The 11,122-nt window shown below is 39.0% G+C and overlaps 1 long non-coding RNA gene across 2 annotated transcripts; it reads left to right on the top strand.

Moving 5' to 3' along the window:
- Nucleotides 1-2,944: 2,944 nt before the first annotated feature.
- LOC139809652 (uncharacterized) lies at nt 2,945-10,339 on the top strand. 2 transcript variants are annotated; one of them, XR_011731154.1, is made up of 3 exons: nt 2,945-3,646; nt 3,924-4,106; nt 8,696-10,339. It is a non-coding gene; the product is annotated as an uncharacterized lncRNA (long non-coding RNA). The 2 variants fall into 2 exon arrangements; XR_011731155.1 differs by having other exon boundaries at nt 2,949-3,646; nt 3,933-4,106; nt 8,696-10,338.
- The last annotated feature ends 783 nt before the right edge of the window (nt 10,340-11,122 follow it).

Genomic DNA, 11,122 nt, shown 5'->3' with positions numbered 1-11,122 from the left:
TTGATGTATTGATTGCTATCGGGGATCGTCGAGGGCGGCACCGGTCGGTGAGATTATGAGTCTACAGTTATCGATCGATACTGCCTCGCGATCCACCGATGTTTTACTAGGAATATATTAGTAAATTAAACTATATATATTAAATCATCTACAAACTATATGCACTCATCTATTTTAGCAACAATCTATTCAAAGAGCAAAGATATAACGAAAAAAAGCAAAGATAACGGCTATAAGTTGAATACATATACAAATGCGATGCATTAAACAGACGTACTCTTTAAATTGCTTTACTTTTGAAACTAGCATAATAATTTAACTTTTCGCGAAATTTCATGTATTCTATATTAAAAGTTACGTACAACATATAATTTAAAAAAAGTCTTAAAATAATATTTAGAAATAACCCTTACACTGAATGTTTGTTTAAACAAGAAAAATTAATTGTATAAAATATTATCTGTAATAAAAAGATATATATCAATATTAAAATCTGAATAAAATTCTAAAAATAATTCTCAAGCTGATTTGTGATTTCCGATAAACGTGCATATATTTTTTATTCAATAAGTTATGTTAGCTCATTAATACAGTGGTTAAATCTTTTAATAGCTTCATTTACTTAAAACAAATTATTCTGATGTTCACCAACAATAAATATTGCAATAATGAATTATTCAGACTACTAAATCTAACGAAATAGAATTTTATTATAATAGAGTAATTAAAATTAAATGTTATTTATACGTGTCATATATAAAGATAAATATCTAGAAACATAAAAAAAATACATATAAATATCTTGTGAGTTCATAAAATCTCCATATCATTCGTGTATATCATCGAGTTTAAAATTAAACATAATAATTTCTCTTATTCTCTTTTTATAATCTTTCATGCATGAATGTAAGTACCTAGAAATGGATTAGTTCAGCCTAGAAATGAATTAGTAAAATTTATTATTATAATAAATAATTGACGTTATAATATTTTGAAAGAGTGAGTATTTCATAAAGTTTTGAAAACGCAACATTATTTTCAGTAATTACGGACCAAAATAATAAATATTATATGTTAAATAAGTTTTGTATTAAAGTACAAATAAAATAGTACCTATAACAAATTTCGAATAATGATAAAATTTATCTTATTGAGTTGATGCTCAAACTGCAGATGGTTAATAATATTAATTAATATATGCTACATTGCATGTGCATATCGAGTTCTTTATTAAATTAAAACAACAAGTTTCTCATTAAATATAATAAATATTTACGATATTTTTATAAACAAACAAAATATGTTATACAAAAAACACTAATGTTACTTTGGCTTTATTTCTATTAAATTTTTTTTCATATTCTAAGATTTCGTCGTCCTTTGCATGCTTTGCAACAGTGAGAAGAAAACTGTTCACACGATCATTGGGGCTGCATTATTACATTCTTGTAGTTTGACATTTTTAAACCATAGCTTTCCGATTTTTTTACTATTATGATAAAGTATTTGCGCACGATACTAAGAGATGCAGAGCAAGATAAATATTCTAAAAGTTTATTATCTGTTGTTTGGCCATGTAAAAAAATACGGTAATTATGCAGTATAGGGGACCACCCTCCAATGACCTTGACCTTGACATATGTTGTCAAGGTCACCCTTCTGAGTGACCTTCAGAAGGTTTTAGCCCTCGGTCATTGTTCGTTAAAAAGTTATAAACAAAAAAAGTTTCGAAAATATAGCAGTTATTTTAAGTACTGAGAGGCATAAACGACTAATATTACGTTTTTCTTTAAAGCAGAGAATACTTTATTTCGCGAGAAAGTCGCTGCTTTACCAAAACACAACATTTAAAGCAGTAAATTGTTGATAAATTGAAGTCTTTTTGTTAAAGCAGATGATACTTTATTTTGCGAAAAAATCGCTGCTTTACCAAAACACAATATTTAAACCAGTAAATTGTTGATAAATTGAAGTCTTTTTGTTAAAGCAGAGAATACTTTATTTTGCGAAAAAGTCGCTGCTTTACCAAAACACATTTAAAGCAGTAAATCGTTGATCACTAACCTACATAGGTTAGTTGACGCGCTTTAAAAGTATTTAAGTGTTTAAAGCGCGTCAACTAACCTATATATGCACCTATATATGTTATATTTTGCAAATTTTTTTTGTTAATAACTTTTTAACGAATAGCGAGCGACGGCTAAAACCTTCTGAAGGTCACTCGGGGTCATGACCTTGACAACATATATCAAGGTCATTGAAATCAGTGAGGTCGCCAAACTTTTTTTTTTTGTTAATAACTTTTTAACAAACAATGACCGAGGGCTAAAACCTTCTGAAGGTCACTCAGAAGGGTGACCTTGACAACATATGTCAAGGTCAAGGTCATTGGAGGGTGGTCCCCTATACTGCATAATTACCAAAAATACTCTCCACCAAATATATATATATATATATATATATATATATATATATAAGTCGTTATTATTTTTTTTCACAAATACTGAAGAATATAATAAAATTAAAAATAGACTGATATAAAAAAATTTGCGGAAGTTAGAGCAACCACAAACATTTTTACAAAAAATACAAATTTTCTTAAAAAAGAACCGCTTTAACGAACATTGTCAAATTCAATCTCAACCTCACTTACATGATACTCGAAATAAATAGGTGTATATGTATGTTTGCTTTTATATCTCGAAAAGTATTGGACCGATTTTGATCTATTGGCGTTAAATATAAATATATGCTGTGCGCGAATGGTCGAAGGAGTCGCGGGTCGGAAGAAATTTAGAATTGAATGTTCAAGTCTTATATTTAGTAGAAAAATGTCTATAATACAATAATGTACATTATATACAATTATGTACAGAGTCGCTATGCCGCGAGCTACGGACATAAGGTTTCGCGAACGACGGCTATTCCCGCGCGTGAAAATAAGCACACGATAATCGCAAGCAACGTATACTCGAGTGACTTGAATTTCTATACGCGTTCTCAGAGAAACTTTCGTCGATTGCGAGCTCGCGCGCGAAGGTCCGGGGTTTTATCACCACGACTTCCAAATTTTCTCGAATCCTCCGGACCCTCGGTAACGAGCCGAAAATTCAGCTGAGCCAATCAGCTGTCGGCGTCTCGAGAAATTCGTATTGACGCACGTCACGCTGAACTCGAGGCCGGCCACCGATCAGCTGTTTTGAAATATCGTTTGCTCGCTTTGCCCCGGGGTATGCCTCGCGCACATGGTGTAAGGATTACATGGTGTGCTCAATTGCCTGGGGGGATTCGGGTAATGACGTCACTCGTGTCGAATTGTGTAAACAGAGTAGCCAACGTCTAGAAGTAAAACATTTTTGGTGTTGTAATATTGGCACATGTTCATGCATCGTCACACTCATGCCGCTTATGCCACTCAGAAGTACGGTACATTGTTTTGTGTTAAACAGTGGGTCTGTTTGCGTTGCGACAATATATAAATTTAAAATAAAAATGGTGCGGTGTATTGTTAAAAGTTGTAGGAATAAAACAACGGGGGTTCGTGAGGAAACTGTGAATTTTTTTCAGCTACCGAAAAATGAAGTGATGCGGGAAGGATGGCTGAAAAAAATAGGAGGCTATGTTTTACCACCAAAAGTTGAATTTGGTAAGTTTGATATTGTACATAAACGTGCAAAAGTATATTAATTGAAACATAAAAATGAATAAAAAATAATATTTTTTAGTTACTAACATAACCTCAAATTTTGTATTTACAAATGGAGTAAAAATGTCATGAAATGTTATTAATATGAACAGAAAATAATAAAAACAAATTAGCACTTTGTTCATGTATATAAGTAAAAATATTTTACAATTCAAAATATGAAAATCTTTAATTTGAAATAAAAATTATAAAGCCGTATTTAATACAATGTATTAAGTTTTATTAGGGTTCCGGCGAGTAGATAGCAACAGGTGTGCGTGTGGCAGAGAGCAATTTCGAGGCGGAAAAAGGATTGGAGAAAGTTAGAGAGGTCAAGAGCGGCGGAACAGGGAGGCGTGGAGGAGCGAGAGGGCGGAGGCGAAAGGGTTAAGAACGGGAGGAAGCAGTTAAGAGGAAAAAGGTAAGGAAAGGGACGGGTGAAGGTGACCGGGTGGCATAGAATACAGATAGTATAGAGGGGCGACTGACAGAAAGGCGGGGTCGAAAGCGGGCATAGACTAACGCGGATATAGAGGGGATAAATGCTATAAGTGCTTTCAACCATAGGCATAGGAAAGATAACCAATAGGAGGGAAAGGCTAAGGGAAAAGCGGCGGATGGAGGCAGAGAAGGAATTAGGAATAGAGATTGACCAGCACGGAAGGATAGGAAAGAAGAGGAAAGACGAAGGGGAGAGGAAAGCAAGAGGCAGGCCTACAAAGACGGAGGAGCTTGCTAAACAAAGAGGAAGGGCGGACAGCCTAGGATCGGTCAAAGATCTCATTTTGAAAAGGAAAAGAAAAGAGTTAGAGGAAGAAGCGGCCAGGGCAGCAGAGAAAGAAATTCTCGACAAATTTAATGAAACGAGAAAAACCAACAGATCACCGCCAGCGAAGATAAAAAAAGGAGAAGAGGGTAAAGGAAGGATGGCGACAGAGGATCTATTAAAAGAGATACTGAGGAAAATGGAAGAACAGGAGGAGGAGAGGAAAAAAGACAAAGAAGAAATAAAAAACGAAATAAAGGGAGTAAGGGAGGAATGGAAGAGAAGGGAGGAAATATGGGAAAGGCAGAGAAAGGCACTAGAAGAAAAGATAAAAACGATGGAGGAGAAGATAGAAAAATTAGAGATGAAGGGCGCAGAGGAGAATAAAGGCAGGGAGTTGATAGAAAAAATGAAGGAAATAGAAAAAAGTGTGGAGATGACGGAAAGAAGAAGGAGAAAAAATAACATAATCGTAAAGGAGGAGATGTTAAGAAACGTTAAAGAGAGAAAAGAAAGTTTCGAAAAATTGATGGAAGAACTAAATAATACAGAAGGAAGCATAGAAGAAATACAAGAAATAGGACACGGGGAATACAAAATGAGACTCTTGAAATGCAAAAACTGGGAAGCTAAAAGAGACATCATGAAGAAAAAGAAGGAACTAGGAAGGAAATATGGAAGCTTTCTGGATGACGATCTCACCAAACAGGAAAGACAAATACAAACAGAGATAAGAAAGATAGCAAGAAAGAAGAGAGAGAAAGGAAAAAGAGTGACAATTGGTTATCAAAAGATGTGGGAGGACAACAAGGAATGGAGATGGAACGAAAGCAAAGGCAGACTGGAGGAGAGGGAAGACTTTCATAGGTCACAACGAAGAGAATGAAAACAAAGAATGCGAGGAGGATGGGGAAGGTAAATGGGAGGAGGGAGGGAGAGCGGCAGGAAGTGAATCCAGAGTTGAGGAAGACGTAGATATAAAGAAAGGGGAGAAAGAAAGAGGGGGGAGGGAAGAGACGAAGGTGGTATTCTGGAATGTAGCGGGAATAATAAATAAAGATAGAGACTTTTGGGATGGGGTAAAGAAATGGAATGTGATTATTATGATGGAGACATGGATGGATAAGAAAGGATGGGAGAAGATAAAAGAGAAACTACCAAAGGAATTTGGCTGGAGAGTACAAATAGCGAATAGGAGGAATAAGAAAGGTAGAGCATGCGGAGGAATGCTAGTAAGTATAAGAAAAGGGATAGAAGAAATAAAGGAGGGTAGAGGGAGGGAAGAAGAGGAAAACAGGGTCGAAGTCAAGCTAAGAATAAGGGAGGAAATATGGAAAATAATAGGAATATATGTAAACAAAGACATTGATAAGAAGTTAGAAGGGTTGAATGATTGCATAGAGGAGGGAAAAGTAGGAGTAAGGACCATAATAGGAGGTGATTTTAATGCGAGAACGGGAGAGGAGGGAGGAAGGGAAGAGGAAGATGAAGAAAGTGAGAAAGAAAAAGGGAGAAATTCTAAAGATAAGAAGGTGAACAAGGATGGTAGGACGCTACTAGAATTTATAGAAGAAAGAGGATTGATGATTTTAAATGGTGGCACGAAGGGAGACAAAGAAGGAGAATACACATACACGGGAGGAAAGGGTGAAACAGTTATAGACTATATTATAGGTGATGAGGATAGCAGAGAAAAAATAGAAAGACTAGAAATAGGGGATAGAGTAGAATCAGACCATCACCCGCTAATACTGTGGATAAGTGGCGGAGCGAAGAGAACACAGAGAGGGGAAAAGATAGAAAGGACAAGAAGAAGAAGAATATGGAGCGAAGAAGGAAGAAAACACTTCGTTGAGAAGATAGGAAAGATAGGAGGAAACAGAAAATTGCAGGAGGAGATAGAGGAAGGGGTGTCAAAGATAAGAGGAATACTAAAGGAGAATAAAAAGGGGGAGGTCAGGGGTGCCAATAAGAACAGAAGAGGATGGGATGAAGAATGCAAGGAGAAAAAGAAAGAAGCGAGGGCAGAACTAAGAAAGTGGAGAAAGGGGAAAGAGGAGGTAGAAAGATATAGAGAAAGGAGGAGGAAATACAGAGAAGTATGTGAAAGAAAGAAAAAGGAAGAGAAGGAAAGGATGATTACAGAGATAGGAGAAGCGAGATCGGAAAGTAAGGTATGGGAACTGATAGGTAGAGTAAGGAAAAGAAGGAAAAGGATAAACGAAGACATAGGGCTGGAAGAGTGGAAAAAATACTTCATGGAGCTAATGGGAGGCGTGGAGAACAGGGTAGTGAAAGGAGAAGGAGGGAGGGACAGACAAGACGAGGAAGAGATAGAGTTAGAGGAGGTGAGAAATGTAATAAAGAAACTAAAAACAGGAAAGGCAATAGGTAAGGACGGAATCCCGAATGAAGTATGGAAATATGGAGGAGAAGAGATGGTGAGGTGGGCCTGGGAAATATGTAAACGAGTATGGAGGGGAGAAGGCTGGCCTGAACAGTGGAAGGAGGGTGAAATAATACCTTTAGTGAAGAAAGGAGAAGGAAAAGAGGTAAAAGACTACAGAGGGATAACGATTATGCCCTCAATGTATAAGATATACACGGCGGTATTAGCAGAAAGGATAAGGAATGAAGTAGAAATGAAGAACTTGATTCCCGATAACCAAGCAGAATTTAGAAAAGGAATGGGGACGATGGACCAGATATTTACGCTAAACTATTTGATAAACAGACATCTAGGAAAGGAGAAAGGGAAGATGACAGTTCTATTCGTAGATCTCAAGGCGGCGTTTGACTCTGTAGATAAGGAAGTTCTAATTAAGGCAATGAAAGAGAAAGGAGTAAGGCAAGGACTGATAGATAGGGTGGACGAAGTCCTGAGAGAAACAAAAAACAATGTAAGAAGGGGAGAAGAAAAAGGGAAATCATTCTGGATGGCGAAGGGATTAAAACAGGGCTGCCCGTTAAGCCCGATACTGTTTAACTTACTAATTGCAGACATAGAGGATCACATGAGGAAGGGCGGATGGGGGGGTGTGAGTGTAAAAGGGGAGAAGATATACACCCTAATGTACGCAGATGACATAGCGGTACTAGCGGAGGAGGAACAGGACATGAGATCCATGATAAGCAGGCTTGAGGGATACCTAGACAGGAAAGGCCTAACGCTGAGTACGGAGAAGACGAAGATAATAAGATTCAGAAAAGGAGGAGGGAGGAAGAAGAAATATGACTGGAGATGGAAGGGAAAGAAATTAGAAGAGGTCAAAGAATTCAAATATCTGGGGTACACGCTGATGGCGAATGGAAGGCAGGAGGCACATATCAGAGAGAGAAGAAGGAAGGCAGCAAGGGTGATGAGGGAAGTGTGGGGAATAGGTAAAAGGATGTGGAAAAAGGACTGTAAAAGAAGGATCTGGCTGTATGATACACTGATATGGACGGTGATGGGATACGAGGCTGAAATATGGGGGTGGAAGGAAAGGAGGGAGGTAGAAGGGATACACGAGAGATACCTCAGATGGACTCTCGGTGTAAACTGGAGGACCCCAGGGTACATGGTCAGGGACGAACTAGAAAGGGAAAAAAATGGGAGCCAGAGCGAGCAAGAGAGCATGGAAATTCGAAAGAAAACTGGAAGAAGGTAGAGGAGGAAAAATAGCAAAGAAATGTTTGGAAGAAATGAAAGAAAGATGGAAGAAGGAAAGGATAATAGGAAGATGGGAGCAGGAGAGAAAGGATTACTGGGAAGGTATCGGGGTAGAAAAGGGAGGGGAGGAGGGACTGACGGAGGAGGCAATAGAACACAAGGAGAAAGCGAAACAAAGACAAGAAAGAATGGGAAAGATTATGGAATCGAAATACAACAGGTGGTATAAACGAATAAGGAAGGATGGGATACCGGAGTATCTAAAGAAGGGCTGGGAGGAGGCAAGATGGAACAGAATCGCAAGGTTCAGATTGGGCAACGAGATTAGGGAGGGACTATACTGGGGAAAAGAAGAAGACAAAAAATGCAGGATATGTGAGAAGAAGGAGGAGACGTGGGAACATGTCTGGGAAGAGTGCTCGAGATGGGAAGATTGGGAGGGAGAGAGTTGGCAAGACGTGGTGGAGAAGATAATGAGTGAAAAGGGAGAGGGGGAGGAATGGATGAAAGCGATAGAAGAAATGAGGAGTGGGGGGGGAGGAAGGAAAAGAGATTGAGAAATAGATGGCTAAGAAAATTTATTTAATTTCAGATAAGGTCAAAGAAAAGGGGAGCACAGGACAAAAGGAAGGAATGGAATTCAGAGCGAAGGTGACGGTAGAGAGAGAGAGATGCTGGAGAAAATGATAAGGGATCAAGCAAAGGAAACACTGAGAGCACTAAAAGAGGAATTAAAGGACCAGAGAGAGAAGATAGAGAACCTGAAAAAAAAAATACGCAGGCTAGAAATGGGCGCGGGTAAAAGGGAGAGGGACGAAAGCGCAGAGAACAGGGGCAGGCAAGAAGAAATGAAATGGTGGTCCGACGACGATGAGAGGAATGAAGACGAGAGAAGGAGGAAAAACTTAATAATAAGGGTAGAGAGGAACAGATGGATGGGAAAGGGAACGAACTGGGAGAAAGTGAGGCAACTGCTCTCGGAGGAACTGAAGTTAAAAGTAGAAATGAAGGAAGTGAGCGTAATAGGGCTGAGAGGAGAATGGCTCACGATGCTGGTGAAGCTGGGAAGTGAAGAGGAGAAATGGAGAGTATTAGAGGCAAGGAGGAGGGCAGGGAGTAGACTAAAGGTCAAAATGGATGAAGACAAATCTGTAGAAAGAAGAATTAGAGAGGGAGAAGAGAAGAAGAGGAGAAAGAAGAGGAGGGGAGAAGATGATGGAAGAACAAAAGGATCAGAAGAGGATGAGATAGCAAGCGAGCTAGAGAAGAGCCTACTAATGGAGACGGAAGAGGAAAAGGAAAAAACAAAGGCTGAGTAAGAAGGAAGAGGAGATCAGGGGAATACGGCGGGACGCGAGCGGGTAGCGGGGGGCCGAGGAGCGAAGAGCCGCCCGGTTGAGGAGGCGCGGTCACCATGGCCCGGGCATAGGCGAATGCGTGCTGTGGCGGCGACGGCGATAAGAAGAATGCACTCTTCTGGTATACCGGTTCACACCAGGCAATGCTGGATCTCATGAACAAGTACGACCCAAAGGCAACACGTTACTCAAAATGATGTCCGTAAAACGGATAATGATCTATGGTTCGCTGGTGCCGTTTTTTTTATCATGCTCACTCTTCTCGGAGTTGCGAGATATATCACCAATGTTGAGGAGAATACATGCGAGAGGATGTGCATATTCGAGTATCCGCAGTATGTGAGAACATCTTTCAAGTGCGTTGCCGCGGCGGCGGCGCGCCGCTGATATTAACGGAAAATAATGTCCGCGGCGGTGGCATGCGCACGGAGGAAGCGGAGGCACCGTGGAGCGACACGCAAAACGGGCGGCTCGGATTCGGATGGATCACGCGCAGAGGGACTGCGTCACGTGTTGCGGCCCCTGGCTCCTGGCTCCCCAGATAGCGAGTCACAGCAAGACTGATGATGTTTTTCTTTATTTTTGTTTGAAAGTTTACATACTAAAATGTACAGGGTTGGGTACGTCCCGAAAAAACGCCGATAGCGATCGCAGCAAGACTGTTTATTGTTTTTCTTTTTTGTTGGAGTTTATTTTTATTTTTATTTTTGATAATGGCATTTTGATTGTAAAGGGTTGGGTACGTCCCTGAGAAAACGCCGATGAGCCCATGGCAGGGACATATGTACAGGGTTGGGTACGTCCCTCCAAAACGCCCTTTTGGACCCCTTTGGGGTAATAAAGAAGCTCAAACTAACTAACTAACTATTAAGTTTTATTATTTATACATTATATTATTTTCAGCAAGGATATGCTCGGTTCATTTTAGTCAAGAGTCCTTTCATCAAGGTCGGGCACGGAAAGACCCTGTTAAGAAACGTCACCTACTACCATCGGCTGTGCCAACGTTATTTTTTGAATTGTTCAGAAGCTCCAAATGTAAACAAGTAAGTATATAAAAACACATACACATTTGTATTTGTAATGTGGTGTTATGTAATTATATAAATGTACTTTTTCACAAGGAATGCGGTGGCTGAACCCGCTGAACCAAATCTCAAATTCAATATCCTCCGACGAAAATTCCCACTAGTTGTCAATTCTGAAAGAAGAATAGGATCTTCAAATACAACTTCATCAACAACTTCTCATGTAGTTGTAGAAGACAACATTGTAAATATTAGTACGCCAAAAGGAATACATAGGAGGTAAATATTTGAAGGTTTAATTTAACAAAATCACAAAGGGGTGATTAATAGTGATGTTCTTTTAGAAGTGACTGGTTGGATGCAAATGTCGACATTGAAGAAAGTCCACCGGTGGCATCTGGCCCTGAAAGACGAGTATGCAATTCATCACCAAGAAGGTATGCTCACAGTGATATTTCTGAAATTACTTTTCAGCAAGGTTTTAGTTTTAATGATCTTTTTTATTCTGTTGAGCAGGTCTGTGGCAGGTCTGTGGTTTATTAATGTACCACCTTGTGTTGTAAACAAATTAATTTTAAATAGGTACAATTATTGAAACAGAAATTAGAAATGTAATCAAGAATAATGAATAAA

The sequence above is a fragment of the Temnothorax longispinosus genome, chromosome 1, assembly GCF_030848805.1.
Source record: "Temnothorax longispinosus isolate EJ_2023e chromosome 1, Tlon_JGU_v1, whole genome shotgun sequence".
NCBI lineage: Eukaryota > Metazoa > Arthropoda > Insecta > Hymenoptera > Formicidae > Temnothorax > Temnothorax longispinosus.
Note: the sequence above shows the minus strand (reverse complement) of the source record. Positions and strands in the feature narration are given on the sequence as shown.